A 20,848-nucleotide genomic window follows, 5' to 3' on the forward strand; every position below is an offset into this window, starting at 1 on the left:
TTGACATCGGCCGTCCCATTGGAATTTCTTTCCTTTCTTCAGGAGACCAAAAAGTGGTTCACAAGTCAAGGTTAGTTTAGAAATAAACCGCCTTATGAATTGCACTTTACCTAGAAAGCCTCGCACCTCCTTTTCAGTCCTTGGTGGTGGCATTTCTAAGATGGCCTTGATTTTGGAAGGGTCGACCTCGATGCCCCTTTGTGTGATCAGAAACCCTAACATCTTCCCTGCTGTAACACCAAACGTGCATTTCTGGGGATTCAGTCGCAGCCGAAACTCTTTGATCCTTTGAAAGAATTTTTGTAAGGCGGTGTAGTGGCCCTCTCTATCTTTGGACTTGACAATCATGTCGTCCACGTACACTTCGACCTCCTTATGGATCATATCATGTAATATTGTAGTTGCTGCCCGTTGATACGTAGCTCCGGCATTTTTCAAACCGAATGGCATCACTCGATAACAATATGTCCCCCACGGGGTAGTGAACGCAGTTTTCTCTCGGTCTTCGGGTGCCATTACTATCTGGTTATAGCCTGAGAAACCATCCATAAACGAAAGCAAGGCGTGTCCTGCCGTGAAATCCACCAATTCATCGATGTGCGGCAAGGGGAAGTCGTCCTTCGGACTGGCCTTGTTCAAATCCCTGAAGTCTACACAGACCCGAATTCTGCCGTCCTTCTTTGGCACCGGGACTATGTTGGCCAACCAAGTTGGATATTCAGACACCAACAGGAACCCTGCGTCAATTTGTTTGGTGACCTCTTCCTTAATCTTGAGGGCCCAGTCCGGGCGAATCCTTCTGAGTTTCTGTTTGACAGGGCGGGCCTCTGGATCAAGAGGGATCCGGTGCTGTACAATCTCAGGATCGATTCCAGGCATGTCTTCATAGGACCACGCGAAAACATCTTTAAAATCTTTTAATAAAGCGACTAAGCGCTCGCGCTCCTCTGAAGACAACGTGGACCCGACCTGGACCAGCCGCGGGTCCTTCTCAGTACCAACATTCACAGTAGTGATTTCATCCATTAATGGTTTAACAAATCTTTCTTGCTCTTGATCAATTAATCGTTGCAAAACTGGGGGAATTTCTTCCTCGCTGTTTTCATCAAAGTTTTGAAAATCCTGATTTAAGCAATAAATCAAAGGCACAGAAAAATACTCGGAAACCACATCCACATCATTCTCATTAAATACTTCCAAGCCGTCAGATTCCTCTGTTACAACAGACTCAAAAGAAAATGAAAAAGACGACCTAGACAGGACTGTGGTATCCGGGTTATCACCCCCAGGAATACCGGACTCAGACTCAGTCGAGCTGGAATCTGATTCCGACGCAGAAGATTCGGTAGAATCAGATTCCGGCTCACTACCTGACCCGGAACTGCTAGATAAAAAGCCTTCTTCATATTGCCAGATGAGAGAAGGTGCGATAGATGCATCCAAGATCGACGCTGGAAAGCCCGCAGCTATTTCATCTCCAATCACAGAAACCGAAGAGTTATCCCCCAAGCACTCTTGGCCGATCGGAGGATCTGATAGTAGACTCGCCAGTGCTACCCCCATTTCCATCTCTGTACTCTCAGGATCCACTGCTTCACACTGCTCAGTCTCAGTTGGTGGGTCTGTCTACGCTTCGGCAACGTCATCCCCAGATAGTTGTATGTCGAAGAAGATTTCAAAACCAGGCACGCGCTCCCCCTTCGCGTTTAGCCATGGCTCCGGGAAGCCGCAGAATGGAAAATCTTCCCCCTCCCGGACGAAACGTCCGTTTAGGGTACCCCAGATGGGCCTGTGTATTAAATCAAATGGCTTCCCGGCCTTCTTTGCCCTGGCCCTTCCGGCCATTTCTTTTCCTTTCCTCACCCAATCCTCCTTGGTGGGCAGATAACCCAGTCCAAAGGCGTGAGGATTGTGCGGCACTTCGGCCAACACTGAGACGCCTTTTCGGCCACTTCTCCCTAATCCCATTCCAGGGGTATGTTTTAGCTTGTTCATGAGGTAGATAGATTGTGCACTGACATACATGCCCTCATTTGCAGCCATGACATTCTGCACCACTTGAGCCTCGGCCAAAGTGAACCCCGACAAAAACACATCCTCCGTGCCGTGCTCGATTTCTAAGACGGGTGTAGACACTTCCGGCGGCGGATGGATTGATGAATTTCCAAAAATGATTGCTACCCCTTTCCCGTGAGGGTATTTCAGCATTTGATGAAGGGTGGAAGAGACTGCTTTGACCTGGTGCAACCACGGTCGCCCCAAAAGTAAGTTAAAGGTTGCGGGAACGTCCAAAATATGAAATTCGATACTGTGTTGTCCTGGACCAACCTTAGTTTGAATTTTAACAGTCCCCATCACCTCTCTGCTGGTATTGTCATATGCCCTGATCACTTGGGTGGTTGGGACGAAATCTACAGGCTTCAACCCGATTGCATATGCCGTTCTGGTTGGGCAGACATTAATCGCAGACCCGGTATCAACAAGTACCACCGGTATCCACTTATCTCTACATTCCACAGAGATGTAGAGAGGCTTGTTATGATTTGCGCCCTCAGGCGGTAGCTCCTTGTCTGAAAAAGTTAATGCCGGGGAACCTCCTCCCGGAAAAACCAGCCCAACCAGCTGTTCAGGCGTGGTGTCTATAGAAAGTTTCGACTTGTCCATGGCAGATAGGACAGCTTCCCTGTACACTCGTGATGCCATTAGCAGTCCCCAGATGGAGATGTCTGCTTGTATTTTCTTTAATTGTTTCAACACAGCCTCGTCTTCAATCTGCTTCTCCTTCTGTCTCTCTACTTCTCTGTCTTTCCCGGATGCTTCGGGTTGGTCTAAGTGTGGGGGCTTGAAGTACCGCCCACTTCTTGTCATATGGTCCACTTCATCAAGATACCAAGTATCATCTGGTTGGCCATTTCCCCAGTCTTCATCGGTGTGGGCAAGACATAAATCGTCATCTTCCCACCACATTCCGCTGGCAGCCAACAGACATCTGTCCGGCTCCAGTCTACTCGCACTTTCAGTGCTCTCTGTCCAAATGCTCGCAGCGTTGTCTGTCTTTGTGCACACAGCACTTCCGGTCCCCTCAGGGCCCTTCGCCTTTCTGGCTCTCTCAGTTTCCTCAAACTTTCCCTGTTCCAACTGTGTCAGTACAGCTGTTTGTTCAATGGTTCCCACATCCGTAATGCCCATGTCCTGAGCGGAATTCTTAACACCGGCGCTCTCCGGCGGTACAACTTGATTTTCGGCCGTTCCGGCCACAAATGATGTTTCTGCCCCTGCCGGGCTCTGTTCTGGTTGGGCTTCCCCCACTGCATCCGGTTGATCTTCAAGCCATCCAGTGGCCTCCTCTGATCCCTCATAATCATTCCAGTTAATGGACGCGTCCTCCAACTCCTGATCATCGCGAAATTGCAAGTTAGCAAAGTCCTCTTCTATGGTTGTCGGCTCATCTGCCCATAGCCTAGATCCATCCTCTCGGATCATGCACAATTCTCCTGTCTCGGGAAATTCTACAATTAGCCCACTTCGGCTCGTTGATAGGATGTGCCTGCTCGGATCATAAGCTCTCTCAGCGAAACTCTGCCCAGTCCCAGATTCAACAAACTCGGTCTCTCCCAAAATCTGCCCTGCCCTGCCTTCAACGGTCACCACCATCGGTTCTGGTTGGGTTTTGGAGGTGTCCACCATGCACAAGAAGTCAGTGTAATCGGGGAGGAGCACCTCTGGCTTGGGTAGGTGGGTGGGAGTAATGTAGATGCTAGGATCGTAAGATGCGACCCCAGTCTGGATAAAGTTAATTCTTTTGGGAGGAGGAGCTTGGTTATGTGATGGGAGAGGGTTGGTCGTAACATTGGGTTGGTCGGGAGGTGCGATCACCTGTTTGTCAATAAGATCTTGGACCTCATGACGTAATCTGAAACAACGGTCGGTGTCGTGACCGTGTTGTTGGTGATAAGCGCAGTATTTCGATGAGTCAAAGGAGGGAGGGAGTGGATTTGGTAATGGCTTGGGTTCCAGGGGTTTCAAATGGTTCTTTCTGATCAGTATTCCTAGAACTTTGGTCAGAGGCATATATAGTGGAGTAAAGGTTCTTTGGCCTCGGGGTTGGAATCGGCTGTTTTGTGAGTTGCTTCCGGACGCGCCGGAGAATGGTGTGGCAGTCGTGGGTCTTGGAGGGGGAGGGGGAGTGGTGGTGACCATACCAACTTCCGAGGCTCTCGTATTTGCAGCGCCGCTCGGGCCTGCGTTATTGTTGCGATTGAAGGTCCTCCTCAGTTGTCCTCTGTCCTGGTCAAGCAGTCCTTGCCTCATAGCATCTTCTATTTGCACCCCCATATCATGTAAATCTGCGAAAGTAGGGAAGGGGACCACAATCATTCTTTGCATCAGCTTCGGGTGGAGATTGCGCACAATCATCCGGATTTGATCTCTGTCTGTGGGTCTTAGAGTCATCGTCGACGCCTTCGCCCTCCATCGGATCACAAAGTCTGAGAAAGATTCCTTAGGCTCTTGCCTCGTCGTTTCAAGATCACGAGTTGTGATCTCGATCTGAGTATTATAGGAATATTGTGTGACAAAGGCCTCGGCCATCTCATCCCAGTTCTTCTTTACCTCATCCGATAATCTTGCGTACCAATGGGAGGCCACACCCGACAGGGTTCGGCCGAATAATGAGAGCTTCTGTTGTCGTGTGAGGCCCATTGGCCGCAAGACATCCGCAAACAGTCGGATATGAACCATGGGGTCACCAGTCCCGTCAAAACGGTCTATTTGTGGCATTTTGAATCTATCGGGGAGCGTCACGGCCTCCTCGGTATATCCATCTCCGATATCCGGCATAGCCTTAGCCCCTTGGGATTTCTTAAAGAGTTTCTCCAATTTGCTCAATTTCAGAGCCGTTGGATCAACCTCGTCCTCGGATGGAGAGTCCGGGTGATTGGATGTATGAGCCTTGGACAGTTGTGGTGGAATTGGGGGCGGGACAGGCCCCGTTGGAAGACTTGTGTCCTCTTGCAAAATTTGGACAGCCGGTACAGTATTCGGGGTGTTGGGAGGGACGTCTTGAATAACAGGAGCCTTCTCGGGTAATGGGGCCCTTGCCGGGGGAGGGACTTGTTGCGAAGCAGATGCCTCATTCTGCTGTTGCAGTCTGGTAATCAGCTCAGCCTGATGGGTCATAATTTCAGACTGTTGCTTAGCAAGTTCATCCCGGCGAACGGCATCTTGCTGCATGGCCTGCATAGTTTCTTGCATTTGGCGCATCATCTCCTCAATTCCTGTTGGTGCCGTCATACTGTCTTGGTTTGTCTGAACTACTGACAGATTTGTCTCAAGGGGGATCTCAGTCCAACTGTCCACTGGTGGGGGATACCACTGTTCTGGTGCTCTCAATTCAGATGTACTGCGCTTCCTTTGTTTCCTTCTTGTAACAGGGGGTAAAGAATGGAACACTGGCTGTCCGTCGATTAGATCCTCAGATCGGTGGAGCCGACGACCGCGCGTCCAAGGTGCTTGGGGAATGCCTGTTGGGTCGGAAGCAATCGTGCTAAAACTGACCTAGCAAAAGATAAATAAAGCGAAAAAGAAATAAATAAACAGATAAACGGGCAGCATAACAGCTTAAAATAAAATGCAAGACACATAGTCGGGCATAATCAACACACAGTCAATAAGCTGAAGTATACACTGTCCTCAAACACTGATTATCATCCCTGTATCATTGTTCCCTAAAACAGAATCTGATATCCGTAGATAAATATTCCTCAAATACTGGCTGACGCCCGCAGGCCTGATACCCGTAATAGAAAACTGATGCCCGCAGGCCTGATGTTGACAATGCTGAACTGATGCCCGTAGGCCTGATACTGTCAATACTGAACTGATGCCCGCAGGCTCGATACTCAAACTCATATACTGATCTGATGCCCGCAGGCCTGATACTGCCGATACTTGAACTGAAGCTCGCAGGCCTGATGCCCAAACTCATATACCGATACATGCACTCCTATAGAGACGCACTCTAAAGCACATAACAGATAAGTGAGAGCCAAAACACCCCTATGTTGGGGTAAGGTTTCCCTGTCCTATTTTGTCAGGAGCTAAGGTTTCACTATGCACATAGCGTTTTCAAAACAACCTATAAACGGGTAAGCAACCTGTCCTAATTTGGAATGGTCACTATGGATCCGAATATGCACTAGGTCGAATGGTCAAAGAGGGTGCCCCGGTAAAACCGGGGTTTGTGTTCCCATACTGGCAGAGCCCACAACCGGTCAGCCTTATGGTCATGCCTTGACAAGACAAGCCTCCGGCAAACCGTTCAGGAATAGCAGATGGAAAACACGGTGTCCTAGGCGCACCAATGCAAATGCAATGCAAAGAAACACACAAGTGTAGTCAAAACAGATATCATGAGTTCGAGTCAAGTTCTCTAAATCCCCAGCAGAGTCGCCAGAAACTGTAACAAGCCCGCGGGGGACCTCGCTACAGCTCGGACTCGACTTTTGTCAGTCACGGTTCTAAGTCTGAACCAAAGAGTCCAAATCCGGCAAATCGTTTTGAGAAAACAGTTTTTTGAAAGAAGTGCCAAACATGGACTGCTTTGCCAGATACAGAGTCGCCACCTAAATATTTTAATTTGGGAAATTTAGGAAACCCTGACTCGGTGCCAAAAGGCCACGTGTCCGTCATTACCAAAGTTGCCTCGGCTCGGGAACTTGGGTACGATTGGGGAAGGTCACTTCGTGAGCACCCCCGCTCGCCCGGTCATAGACCGGCCTCTACTAATCATGATATCAATTTTTGAAAACATTGTGAATTCTTATTCCGGTTTATTAGCCTAGGTTACTATGTGATGCGCACAGCATATAAATATAGACCAGGTCGCCTGGATTGGAATAAAACACTTCTTGTTTGTTTTTGAAAACGATTTGCTACCCGCAGGTAGGCTTGAAACATTTGATGATTTATTCCAATTCAGATAACCCAACCTTCACCCACAGGCATTCAGGCAGTTATATCAGATAAGCACATAGCCTCATGGTGAGCATGCTATTCATGGCGACACTCACACGCATGCAAGGATGCTAAAGCATAAAGCTTACCGAGTACTCCAAGCCAAAAACAGAAACTACATTAGAAATCATGCATGATCCTAAGTATACAAAAATGCCTAATGCAACACATGCAAAATGCAACTATAGTAGGCTCGGCTATTCTAAGATGGCATATGAAATGCTACAACTAACATGTATTCAACTTGGTATTGAAAGTACAATGCAGTTAGTATGATGCGCCGAGCCCGATGCATGCAATATAGATGAATGATGTAAACATGCTGTCATACTGTATGCTAATTAAAATATGCCCTAATCTAACCATCAAAAGCGGATAAATAAAAGGGAGAAAGACGTGGGGTTGGAAGACATACATCACACTCACCCACACTTATTACAGTTGTGCCCTCGCTCGGAGGGTCCGAATAAATATACAGTCCGAATATTACAGTCCCGAATAAAAGAATATTACAGAATTCTAATTAATGAATTAACTAGAAAGCAAATAAACTGGCGTGCAAGCCAGGGACTGCCTTGCTTCTGATGGATGATGCATGTCCGGATTGTCTTGCGCGGAAATCCACCGGAATGCCCCAATTAGCCTCTGTTTACACCCGTTCTTGAAATGCGCGCCAAGTCCCGAAAAGTTACTGATTCCTGGTTTTGCTGCAACAGAGAGCAGGAAAGGGGCATAGCAATGTATTTGCACAAATATATGCATGTCTCGATCCTCGTGCCACCAATCACACATACCGAGGCATGATGGCCGAGGAATCGAAATGCACCACTCAATATAGGATGAATGCACATGAAACTACAGCTAAAACCTAACTCCATCATGGATAATCCGGAGTGTCGGTGACTGGGGAATTGAGACACATTCCGTCACTCGGAGTACGAAATGTACCTCGATTCCCGTGCCCGGACTAACTCCTATCCCGGACACGATGCAATATGCATGATATGCATGAAATGTAACTAAGATGTGATCCTAACATACACAGTGCTAAAAATGAGGTGCCTCGAAATGCATGCACACGGGCACGCAAACCGAGGCGATGGCAGATACAATGAAAATGAGATGCCTCGAAGTACGTGCATACGGGCACGCAAATCGAGGCGATGATAAATGCAATGAAAACGAGATGCCTCGAAGTACGTGCACACGGGCACGCAAATCGAGGCGATGATAAATGCAATGAAAATGAGATGCCTCGAAGTACGTGCACACGGGCACGCAAATCGAGGCGATGATAAATGCAATGAAAAGGAGATGCCTCGAAGTACGTGCACACGGGTACGCAAATCGAGGCGATGATAAATGCAATGAAAATGAGATGCCTCGAAGTACGTGCACACGGGCACGCAAATCGAGGCGATGATAAATGCAATGAAAATGAGATGCCTCGAAGTACGTGCACACAGGCACGCAAATCGAGGCAATGCATACGCAATGCAAATGACATGGAAAATGACAAATGGGCTTATACCAACACAAGTGAGCCTCAGCCACACTCACATCGGATGCCGATGGCAGAAAATGAAGTGCCTCGAAATGCGTGCACGCGGGCACGCAAACCGAGGCAATGCATACGCAATGCAAATGACATGGAAAATGACAAATGGGCTTATACCAACACAAGTGAGCCTCAGCCACACTCACATCGGATGCCGATGGCAGAAAATGAAGTGCCTCGAAATGCGTGCACACGGGCACGCAAACCGAGGCAATGCATACGCAATGCAAATGACATGGAAAATGACAAATGGGCTTATACCAACACAAGTGAGCCTCAGCCACACTCACATCGGATGCCGATGGCAGAAAATGAAGTGCCTCGAAATGCGTGCACGCGGGCACGCAAACCGAGGCAATGCATACGCAATGCAAATGACATGGAAAATGACAAATGGGCTTATACCAACACAAGTGAGCCTCAGCCACACTCACATCGGATGCCGATGGCAGAAAATGAAGTGCCTCGAAATGCGTGCACGCGGGCACGCAAACCGAGGCAATGCATACGCAATGCAAATGACATGGAAAATGATATGTAAGCATGCTAATGGAATTTCAGCAACAAAATATGGGGGAAAACAGTCCCGAAATGAAGTGAAATGACATGAAATGTAAGGAAATGACCCGAAATGCAACATTAGGCATCCGAAATGGCCTATAGCCATACTAAATATGCACAACATGGACATGCAATGCAAAGACAGAAGCTAGACAGTCCCAAAAGATGCACTTTCGCAGTTATGAACATGGCCAAACAGCAAGCATAGGTAAGGGAAGCATAGCATGCAAGAATGGGGGCCAAAAGAGGGGTAAAGAAGCAAGTGGTGTAAGCAAAACTCAAACTGAAAAATTTCCTTCTACAACACTGAAGATGGACCAAAAATATGAACATTTACAGTATATGGCAGCCTCAAAATCAGTATACAAGTACGCTAAAAATATGATGCAAAATAAGGCTCAAAAGGTGCTAAAACATGAAGTGTATAAACTAATCACCAAACAGAAAAAAAGTGTGAATGAAACATGAAGTATAGGCCAAAATAAGACCTCTTTCAGTTCGGACCAAGGTCCAAAAACAGAAGCAAAGAGAGCTATTAATTTATGCAAAAATGGGGCTAAATAGGGGATATAACTACAAGTGACATATGGAAACACCAAACAATGTTGAGCCCTTCTCCAATGTTGAAGAGGGGCTCAAAATATGCCTCATATCAGTTTACAACATGCTCGAAAATAAATTGCTCATAGGTCAAAAAAAGGCATACAAAATCATGACATACAACATGGTCAATGAAGCAAGTATATTATGGAGAGCTCAAACAAGGTTGAGCCCTTAATGAGAAGTGATGATGAGCTCAAAATATGGTCCTTTTCAGTTAGGACCGAAGCTTGAAACCAAAAAGAAATGAGGCTTAGAAATAGATCAAAGGAAAGGGTCAAAAGGATCAAAGTGGAACTTACCCTTGAAGATCTAGACTTTGGTTGCTTCTTGGATGGATTTGCTGCTCCTTTGGCCTTCAAGAACCCTTCCTAGCTGCTGGAAATGAGATAGTGGTGGTAGAGTTTGGTGGTATAGAAGGAATGGAGGTTAATGGACTTAGGGTTTTTGAAGAATTGAAGAAGATGAAGATGGAGTTGGCTATGGAGTTCTTAAGATCAAATTTTCTAACCCCCTAGAAGAAGGTCCTCAGCTGGTTATAAGGTCAAGAAAGGGGGTGTAAAAGGGGGGTCAAATGGAGAGGAAAACTCTCTCCCAAAATATCCCCCGGATACAGAAAATATCTGGGGGATATTGCCTCACAGCTGGAAGGGGCACAGTGAGGAGAGCACGGCCGGCCGCTCACTTTGGCCGGAGGTGGCCGGCCGGCCACACCCCCTAGCCGGCCGGCTAGGGGTCAAAAGGGTCAACCATCTTTTCTGGCCGGCCAGGTATTGGGGAGGTAGGCCTTTGTGTGTACAACACAACCATGTAATTGAAATTCCAAGAAAGTGGGCCCAAGGGGTTCAACAGTGGCTCGGAAAGAGGGGTTCAAAAGGGTCAAGTGACCTTAATGGCCGGCCATGAACTTTTAGGGGCCTCTCAGATGTGTAGATCACAGATATGTGGTTGAAAGTTCCAGAAAAAGGGTCCAAGGGGTTCAACATTAGCCCGGAAGAAAGGGGTCAAAAGGGTCAGGTGACCTTAATGGCCGGCCATGAACTTTTAGGGGCCTCTCAGATGTGTAGATCACAGATATGTGGTTGAAAGTTGGCAACGCTGGCTCTAAGGTATTCAACATTAGCCCGGAAGTTGGAAAAACGGGCGCCGGGAGGCTCCGGAGGAGAGATAACTGGTTGCTGCAACAATTGCTGGCCTCCCACCCTTCAGTGACCTTCCCTGTGGTGAAACAGAGGTACCTGCCAAAAATGGACGAAAACCATTGCAAAACGAATGTTCCGGGGCCAAAACACGCATTTCGAGGTCCCGGAAATGGGATGTTAAGCACCGAAAATTGTATTTGACCTCGAAGTGGGTTTCTCAGCCCTCAGTGTCCCTCAAAATGGATGAAATAGGATGTATGCCAAAAATCAAAGCAAACGGAGATGGTTAGGTGGTCCCGAACCGAGGCACACGGCCTGACGGCTCCGAAAACCGGGAACCGGACTCCGAAATGGGCAAAATGGCCTACGGCCACCAAATTTAGCCTACGGACATTGAGAGATGGTCTACGGGACCTCTCCCTCCCCTCAGGAAAAGAAACGGAGAAAACCGAGTCTGGCTCGCAAACCGAGACAAGGCACAGAAAAGGGTTTGGAAGTCCGGAGGCAGGGCTCACAGCCGCGACTCTAAAACTTCTGAACAAGCACATTATGCAACATCACCAAGCGCTTAATCGGTGACGTCTGAGTCTTAAGGTCGGTCAAAAATGGGGTGTCTACAAAGGTATTAGTAATACCCTCCATATCTCTCAAAACAAACAAGGTATTAGTAATACCAAGGTATTAGTTAGTCCCAAGGTATTAATAGTCCCAAGGCTATCTCTCAAAACAAACACCCCATATACTAATCCCAAGGTACTAGTAATCCTAATCCCCTTGCTATAACCCAAAACAAACGGGGCCATAGAGGTTGATTGCCATTTTGTTCGAGATCGAGTGCTTGCTAAACAACTTGTCTTACACTATGTTCCCATCATTGATCAGTTGGCTGACATTTTCACCAAGCCTTTGTCTGTCTCTCGGTTTTCCTATCTTAAAGACAAACTGATGTATGTTCCTCCTTCCATCAGCATGTGGAGAAATGTTGAGGATCATAGCTCAGCCAGTAGCAGCAGCTTAGACTGCAGACATAGCAGCTCCACCTACAGTTCAAATATCTGTTGCAAAAGCAGCTCAGCCTGTAGTCCACAGCTCAACTTAGCTAAGTCATCAGCTAGGATATTTTCTTGTATCTGTTAGAGTTAGTTACAAGAGTTTGTTAGATTAGTTATAGAATTGGTTAGGTTCATTGTGTATAAGTATGACAGATGTATTCAGTATTATTCATTGAGAATGAAATATGACTTGATTATAGAATTCATTAGTTTGACCCTAAATTAGAGTAATGGAATTTATTGAATTTGTTTGTTTTATTGTTGAAAAGAGGAGCTGGGGTTCTTGATATTTAGCTGTTAACATTAGCTATTGTGTTCATCAAAAAAGGGGGATTCTAACTATTCCTATATAAACAGGTGGTGGTATTTGACAACAATAGTAGTTCAGTGAATGATTCAAGTGTTACCACAGTGTATGACAATATTCAGATGATATTGAAAGTGGCGCAACTTTTCTTATAAGGATCTTGCAATATCTCGAGACACCACATTATTAGAGAAAAAGTCTATTTCCAAAGCATAACAGCTTCCGTTTTGTGGAGCGAACTTAATGTCTATCTTGCTTGGATTTGATCAGTATTCCTTTTCTTTTATTTCTTGTTAGTTCATGAAAACTTACAAGTTGCTCGCATCCTAAACTTTTGCAGAGACTTTTGCCCCACTTGATGCTCCACATCATTTGCGCCAGCTTGAATGGGCTCCATATCGTGAAGGTAACTTTTAAAGTTAAGGAACATTTCTTTGTCACATGATTTTTGCTGCATTATCTAATTATTTTTGACGGGTATCTATATATTCATTTAGATATTCTAGATTCCAAGGTTGGGGAAATCTGACCTTGCATTTTCTTGAAAATTTTGGTGGTGATGCGACTCACATACATTACATTGGCTTAAAGGGTGAAGCTACAAAGGCAATCCACTGAAAATTTTACAATTCCCTAGATTTGTGGGTGATTTACATGATGTATTTTCTTCATTTTTCATCAATTGCTACTAAATTAATTAGTTGAACATTTGCTTTTTAATTGTCTGCCTATCTAATATTTATCATGCTTGCTGAGCTTGGTCTAGAATTAGCCTTTTAGACAAAAAAGCACTACAAAAAATTAAGATTTTAGAAACTAAAATTCAGAGACAAAATTATTTTTTATGGACTAAATAATTTTGTTGCGAAAAGTGTTGTTATTATATTTTTAGCAACAAAAATCGGACATTAGTGATGAATTATTATCTTTTTGGGACCAAATTTTTTGTCTTAAAAAATAAATCATTTTGAGACCAAATTATTTTGTCCCTAAAAGTCTATTTATTAGTGACATTTTCAAAATTTTGTCACTAAAAGTCTTATTTTTGACTTTTTGGGATGACATTTTAGCAACTATCCTCATGATGATGAAAATTGGTCCTTAAATGTCTTTTGCAACAAAATTTTTAATTTTAAAGACTAAAATATTTATTATCTAAAATTCTTATATGTTGTAGTGAAGGAATATCAAATCTTTTTTTCAGTTCAATTATCCTTTTTTAAAGATTGATACTCTTCACTGATACATTTGCCCTTTTCATTCTTTTAAATTGTATAGGGAAATCTTTGGGCACTTTGACCTTTTTCTTGAAGGACTATCATGTCCGGCGTAATTGTGATCGGTTTTTTTTGTATAATATGGTCAGCCTTGGAAGATTGTAATTTTCGTACTGACTTTTTAATTGGTTTTTGTGGAATATGGTCAAACCTCGGAAGATTGTAATTTTTCTTATTCATTTTTTTTTCTTTGCAGTGTGGAGCTTGTTAGATTCAAGTCAAAAATTATTTGGAGAGACCCAAAATGTAGTCAAAGAAGGCGTACTAATATGGAAGCACACTTAGTTTTCCATAAGTTTTTTCATTCTTTGTAATGAGATTTTTATTGTGTAATCACGGTTAAAAAAAAAAAAAAAACCTTTTATTTAGACACTTTCTTTGTGTGTGTATATATATATTTTCAACATTCGACTTTCATTTACAAAATATATGAGGTTATTAACCATTTGTATGTGGTCAATGTTGTGATTCAAAGAATAGTTAATAATAGGTGTATTATACATTATTCAAATGTGTACAAATATTATTGATTATATTTTAATCATGGTTTATATGTTGTTATTGATAGTAATATTTTGTGGTCTGAGGCTTTTTATCACACGCACTAACTATGATGAGAAATGCATATAATTGTGATCTTATCTCTTTATTAATTATGGATTATTTAAGTTTAATCTCAGGTTTTATTGGTTTTTAATCACATTTAAAATCTGTGATGTAAATGGTTATTATCACAGTCAAAACATGTGATACAATAATCTTTTAATGACGGTAAATGATGGTAAAAAAGTATGATAAAAAATGACCTTTAACAATCACACCCTCAAAGATTATACTTTGACAAAATAAAAAAATATGTGATTAAATAACATATATTACATTTAAAATTTGTAACCTATTTATGATTTTGTAGCAGTGAAAGTGATAGACAAAATCACAAAAGTATAAAGTGAATTTTACCTTTTTTTTTTTTTTTTTCTTCTTGATTTGTAGACCCAACTGCTTTCGTTTAACCGCACAAGGAGAGAAGTAAAAACCATAGCAATTGAAATAACTTCTTGTAGCATTTCTTGAAATAATTAGTCCTTTCAAATATGCAGAAGTAGTAACAGAGTCATTTTTTTATTTTGCAATGGATAGGTGTCTTCAACTATATATAGTAAGGCACAAGGAAATTTTTTTAGATATTAAAAAATCCCTTAATGATGGGTTTAGATATTAAGGACATGGGCATCATAGGAGAGTACCATATGATTTGTTGGAAAGCAACCACTATATCTCAGGAGAATGAATGAAATCTCGCATTAATGACAACATTAGGCCTAAATGGAAGAACAAAACCAATTACATTGATAAAGACAAGTGCTCTTCACTTTAGACCATCATAATGTAGTTTAAACAAGTGGGATATCAAATCATTAAATATAAAAATGTTCAAAACAATGCCAATTACCTTGATAAAGACATGGTGATATGTTCAATAATATAATAAATTTGTTGTTAGAGTGTTAGATAATGTCTCAATGGGACCACATAATTAAATGTGGTGTTATCATTTATAAGAAGCCTACAATTTAAGTGATTCAATTTAGTTAATAGGCTTAAGGGTATATGTGTTATGGACCTAATGTGTAGATACTAGTTGTATAATTTCTATTTCTATGAGGGGCAGAAATAGAAATTAAAACATATTGGTTAAAGTTGGTTTTCATTACCTTTCAGTTTTAAAACCAATAATGGTTAATTTATTGGTTTTCATTACCTTTCAGTTATGAAAACCAATTACAACCTTTAAAAGGTTATGGTCCCTATTCCTTCCCAAGGTGGAAAAATAAGAATACTGTTTTGTTTTTCTAAATCCTCTGAAGGAGAAACATAAGGCACCAAAGGAAAAGGATTAGAAGGCTCTAACAAAGTCAATATTAAGATTTTATTAACAATCAGACGCTTCCGTTTAACCGTTCATCAATGGATTCAGGTATGTCATTTTGTCTTGATTTCTTGATAATACACATGGTAAATGATCCAAAGTGTAAGATTTATGTTCTAAAATTTATGTTTACAATTGGTATCAGAGCCAGCATATCATGTGTCTTATCAGAATTGATATGCTTTATTCATTCCATTTAGTTTCCTGGCATCAGATTCTGAATTTTCTTATGGATGTAAATTCTGTTTTTTCCTGTTTTGTTCTGTGAAAATGGTAATCTGTTTTCTGAAATTGTAAAATGATTCGGTGGGCAGTTTTTTTTGGACCCGTCAATTCTATTTATATATGTATATATATAATTGGAATTGCTGCAGATTATATAACATATACGGGGTCACAAATTTAGAAATCTTTAGATTTAATGTAATTTCATACAACGTCTGCAGAAATTTAATTTTCTAACATTCTCAATATAAGTCAATTCAAACAAGATGTCACAAAAGTGATCTCTCTTGTCTAGATTGTTTTATTGGAATGTTTTGAAGTTCATGTCTGTGTATCTCATGCGGGTATTTATCGGTCCAAAGACATGATTAAGACTTGGCAGAATTACACACACATTTTGTGGTGATAAACATGTGTCAATTGTCAAGAAAACCTAATGTGAATAATAAATCCATCAAAAGATAGATTTGTTATTTGACATAACTTATTGTCAATGTTTGATCATTACAACAAGAATACCACTTACAGTTAATATCACTACCCAAAGGCTTGGTATTAATGTTGTGCTAGGTATCTTGAGATGTTGTCATTAAATTAATTTATTTAGAGATTAGTTGTAAAAGAGAGGTAGTGCAGAGTGGACAGATTTTCATAGAGCACATTGGGACAAACTCCATGATAGCGGATCCACTTACGAAGGGACTACCACCCAAGGTCTTTCATGAGCACACTGCTCAGATGGGTGTTGTTCTATTTAAGAACATTCTGGTTTAGTAGGAGTTTGTATTTATATTACTGCTTTATGTCAGCCTTGAGTTTTATCTATGTAATTAGATTAATTTCTGCAGAAATGAAATATTCAGTTTATTACGCTCTGTTACGTATTGTGAAGTATTGATCTCAATAAAGTTAAGTAGGACCAGTTGGAAATAGGCATGTATGGATCACATCACATGTAATTTCCATGCTACGCATCCATGATTGATCTATGTCATTTAGCTGTATTAGTATACGTGACCATTGGTGGGTCGAGTTACGATTGATGTAACGAAGACCGCTTTGATCCTATATTAATATAGTTAATGGACAAGATTGTTTGGATACCCTCAAGTTATGATAACAAATTTCTGAGCTCACTAAAGTTAAGCACATTTTTCAGGATACATATGTGGTCCAGTGGAAGATTGTTAGATAATGTCTCAATGGGACCACATAATTAAATGTGGTGTTATCATTTATAAGAAGCCTACAATTTAAGTGATTCAATTTAGTTAATAGGCTTAAGGGTATATGTGTTATGGACCTAATGTGTAGATACTAGTTGTATAATTTCTATTTCTATGAGGGGCAAAAATAGAAATTAAAACATATTGGTTAAAGTTGGTTTTCATTACCTTTCAGTTTTAAAACCAATAATGGTTAATTTATTGGTTTTCATTACCTTTCAGTTTTAAAACCAATAATGGTTAATTTATTGGTTTTCATTACCTTTCAGTTATGAAAACCAATTACAACCTTTAAAAGGTTATGGTCCCTATTCCTTCCCAATGTGAAAAAATAAGAATACTGTTTTGTTTTTCTAAATCCTCTCAAGGAGAAACATAAGGCACCAAAGGGAAAGGATTAGAAGGCTCTAACAAAGTCAATATTAAGGTTTTATTAACAATCAAACGCTTCCGTTTAACCGTTCATCAATGGATTCAGGTATGTCATTTTGTCTTGATTTCTTGATAATACACATGGTAAATGATCCAAAGTGTAAGATTTATGTTCTAAAATTTATGTTTACATAGAGAGGTTTTGTCGACTGTTAATGAATAATAATTCAAATCTTACGATAATACGATGATTCATAATATCATAGTTACTGAAAAAACATTATTGGAAACTAAATTTTATTTGAAAAATCCAATCACATTTCACGATCATTGTTAAAAAATAATCCGACAAAATATGAACCCTACTCTTTCATACATTAATATGGACCATCACTAATCGAGACTAATTTATCTCTGAAAGTATAAATTTTGTTATAAAAAATATTTAGAGACTAATTTTAGTTGTCGCAGGAACAGTCACTAAAAGATTGTCTCGAAAGTCAAAAAATGAGCTTTTAGAGACAAAATTTTGAAAATATTACTAATAAATGTACTTTTACAAACAAAATAACTTGGTCTCAAAAAACAATTATTTTTTTAAACAAAACTTTTGGTCCCAAAAAGTAAGTAATTTATCACTAAATGTCCAATTTTGTTACTAAAAATAAAATAATAATAATTTTTGCGACAAAAAATATTTTATCCTTAAAAAAGTGATTTTATCCTTAAAATTTTGTGTCTAAAAATGTTTAGAGAAATCATGATTTACATTGATAAAGACACATTAACTTCTCTTTGGAAAGCAACTTTTGCTAAAAGAAAAATGGCAATCAAAATTTCTAACATTACTCTTTGAACATTAAAACACTGACCATGAACATAATAAAATAATTATATGTCAAAAAATTTATGTACTCTTATATATATATATATATATATATATCTACATGACCAGAAAACTAGTTGACATATTTTTATATTGTTTCGTATTCCTTTAATATTCACAATTCACATATATAGATCATAAGAATGTAAAAGTTGGAAATGTCACAAATTAGAAACACAAAGGGTAAATTATACATTTTACTTTTGTAGTTTAATTCAAATTTTATCTTTGTCAAATTATTTCAATTTGAACAATGTCAACTGTAGACTTTAAGTTGAGTTTTAATTTGGTCATTTCGTTTAAATTAGCGTTAATTTTTTTTTTTTTTTTTTTTTTTCTATATGTGCTCCTTATGTGATTGACATGTGTTAAAAAAAAAATCATGAATATTAATATCTAATTTGAGCCAGAAGAATTAGATTGAAAGTGGACTTAAAGCCTACGACTAATGTTGTCCAAATTGAAACGATAGTGAGCAAAGAGTTGAATTTGAAAAATATAGAGATTACCATTATTTAAATGGCTAATTACACCAAAACCTCCTAAGCTATTATTAACCAATATCAATTTATCCCTTATCTCTTAACCCATGTATATTGAATCATTTCCATCACTTTAAAAGGGGATATTTGTACGATTTATATAGTATGAGGTCAGAATATAAGAATTTATAAATATGAAAAATAAGCTAGTATTTCTTAATAGATAACGGAGTGTTGGTGTAATTAACCCTGACTCAGACTAGCGAATGGCTAAACCTGTTTGCCAGTGGTTTGCTGTCTATCACATGGGTTTAATACAATCCAGAAAATCTTCTCCTAGTTTCTTTTCTCTCTCTGTGTTTATTGTTTTGGGTCCATATAAATTTTGTATTGCAAAAAGAACATATATGTTAGTGACTAATATAGTTTAGCACAACACTTGTAATTAGTTGGAGCTTTCTATTTAGACAAAAATTGGTCCCAGCATGAATGCACATGAATTAATTAAAGGATATTGTTGAATAAAATTTCAAAATAGACCCTCTTCATCCATTCTTATGAAAGATAAAGCTACCTAACTCCTGTTGCTAATTAAATCCCCCATCAACTGCCACAATTTTTATCCCACCTAACCACTACAATGCCTCGTTTGGGAAGTGGCTATTTTAATAGACTATTTGGCTTTTTGGCTATTTTAGTAGGCTATTTTAGTTTTTGTATTTGGGAAGATGAAATGAATTTTTAGTTGAGCTGTTGTATTGAAAAGTGTGTTGAAATGATGTTTGAATTTAAAATAAAAAATTTGTCCCTAAATTATATTTTTTTAATTGGATGTAAAGGGGCAAAATGGTAATTTAACCCTTTATATAACAATTTTCAACTGTGACAGTGTAGGTACAGCCTATATATATATATATATATATATTTTTTAAGAAAACTGTGAACAGTATTGACTTTTGGGCTTATTTTGCATTTTAGGCTATAATAGCCTTAACTCACCCTCCCCAAACAGCGCCAATATAACACTTTCATACTGTGTTTTGAACTCTATATATGACAATTACAAACTGAAAAATATACCTAATGAATAGAAATTGAAGAATTGATGATCAACCTACCACTGGGGCAGTGACCGTCCCCACTTCAAGTCATTTTAAGTCTTTATGGTCTTGTTATCTAATGGAAATGCCTTAGCTAATGAGTCCACATGTGCTTTGGTTTTTGTTTGCACCAAAATGAGGAATTTCTAGTGATCAATGCTTGAAAGCTCCAAATTAATGCATTTAGTTATAGACTATGGTTGAAGTGTATGTTTACCTACTTTATTTTTTAAAATTAAAATGTCAAATCTATATTATTATCCAAAAACTTGCAAAGATCAAAATGCAATATTGTTATAAGATATTTTCTTTCCGTGCAAACAAGAAAAAATGATTTACTCTAGAAAAGATTTTGATATAAAGATGATAGGATGCATTCCCAATATGACTACGGTACGGTTATAGATATATATATATATAAGAAATCATTTCATTATTTTGTAATACTACTTTGATGATTAAAGTCTACTTGAGCTGGATTAGTACTCATGAACAAGAAGAAGAATATGCTATTTGAAATAACACAAGCCACTTGCATCATGTTTATAATTGGTGGTATTTTTATTTTTTATTTTTGGGGATTTTGACATGAATTATTTTATTATGTTCATGGTGAGTCTTTTAATATTCGAATAATTCCTTATCAGCATTATGATCAATTGAATTCCAGTAGGTTTTAGCAAAAGTTGCTTCCCGAAGCGAAATTTAAGGAGTCTTTATCAATGTAATCATGGTTTCTCTTGACATTTATACTTTATTGTGCATATTAATGCATGGAAGGTAGGGTTTTTATTTTGTCATATTGTTGGTTAAGCATGATATGAAGTAGCATGTTGATTTAGGTGCAAGCGGCACGCATATTTGCATAAAATGACATTTGATTTGCCAAAGTGTCCCATTCGACTAACTGCTCATATCAAGTTTAGATTGCAATAATAATTTTTGTTTTCTCTTGTTTTGTATGTGTGTAGCTACGACATTGGTATATTCTTCAATCATGAATCATCGTATTACCCAAAAAAAATGAATTATTCATTAGTAATTGACAAAACCTCCCTAACGACCAATTTATTGCATTATTGATCATTTCATCACGTCATTATAGGCAATCGGCAT

The 20,848-nt window shown here is 39.8% G+C and overlaps 1 long non-coding RNA gene across 5 annotated transcripts in view; it reads left to right on the plus strand.

Moving 5' to 3' along the window:
• Nucleotides 1-13,962, plus strand: part of LOC114284473 (uncharacterized) — a 36,384-nt gene extending 22,422 nt beyond the window's left edge. Inside the window, exons 5-7 of one of the 5 annotated variants that reach the window (XR_014356138.1) lie at nt 12,575-12,640; nt 12,732-12,875; nt 13,708-13,962. This is a non-coding gene — a long non-coding RNA (uncharacterized LOC114284473). Of the gene's footprint in view, nt 1-12,284; nt 12,480-12,574; nt 12,641-12,731; nt 13,000-13,512; nt 13,613-13,707 lie in introns of those variants that run through there. The other 4 variants (XR_014356139.1, XR_014356136.1, XR_014356135.1 and 1 more) reach the window with 4 other exon arrangements.
• The last annotated feature ends 6,886 nt before the right edge of the window (nt 13,963-20,848 follow it).

This window comes from Camellia sinensis, chromosome 15 (genome assembly GCF_055761805.1).
Source record: "Camellia sinensis isolate YWXY chromosome 15, ASM5576180v1, whole genome shotgun sequence".
Taxonomy (NCBI): Eukaryota; Viridiplantae; Streptophyta; class Magnoliopsida; order Ericales; family Theaceae; genus Camellia; species Camellia sinensis.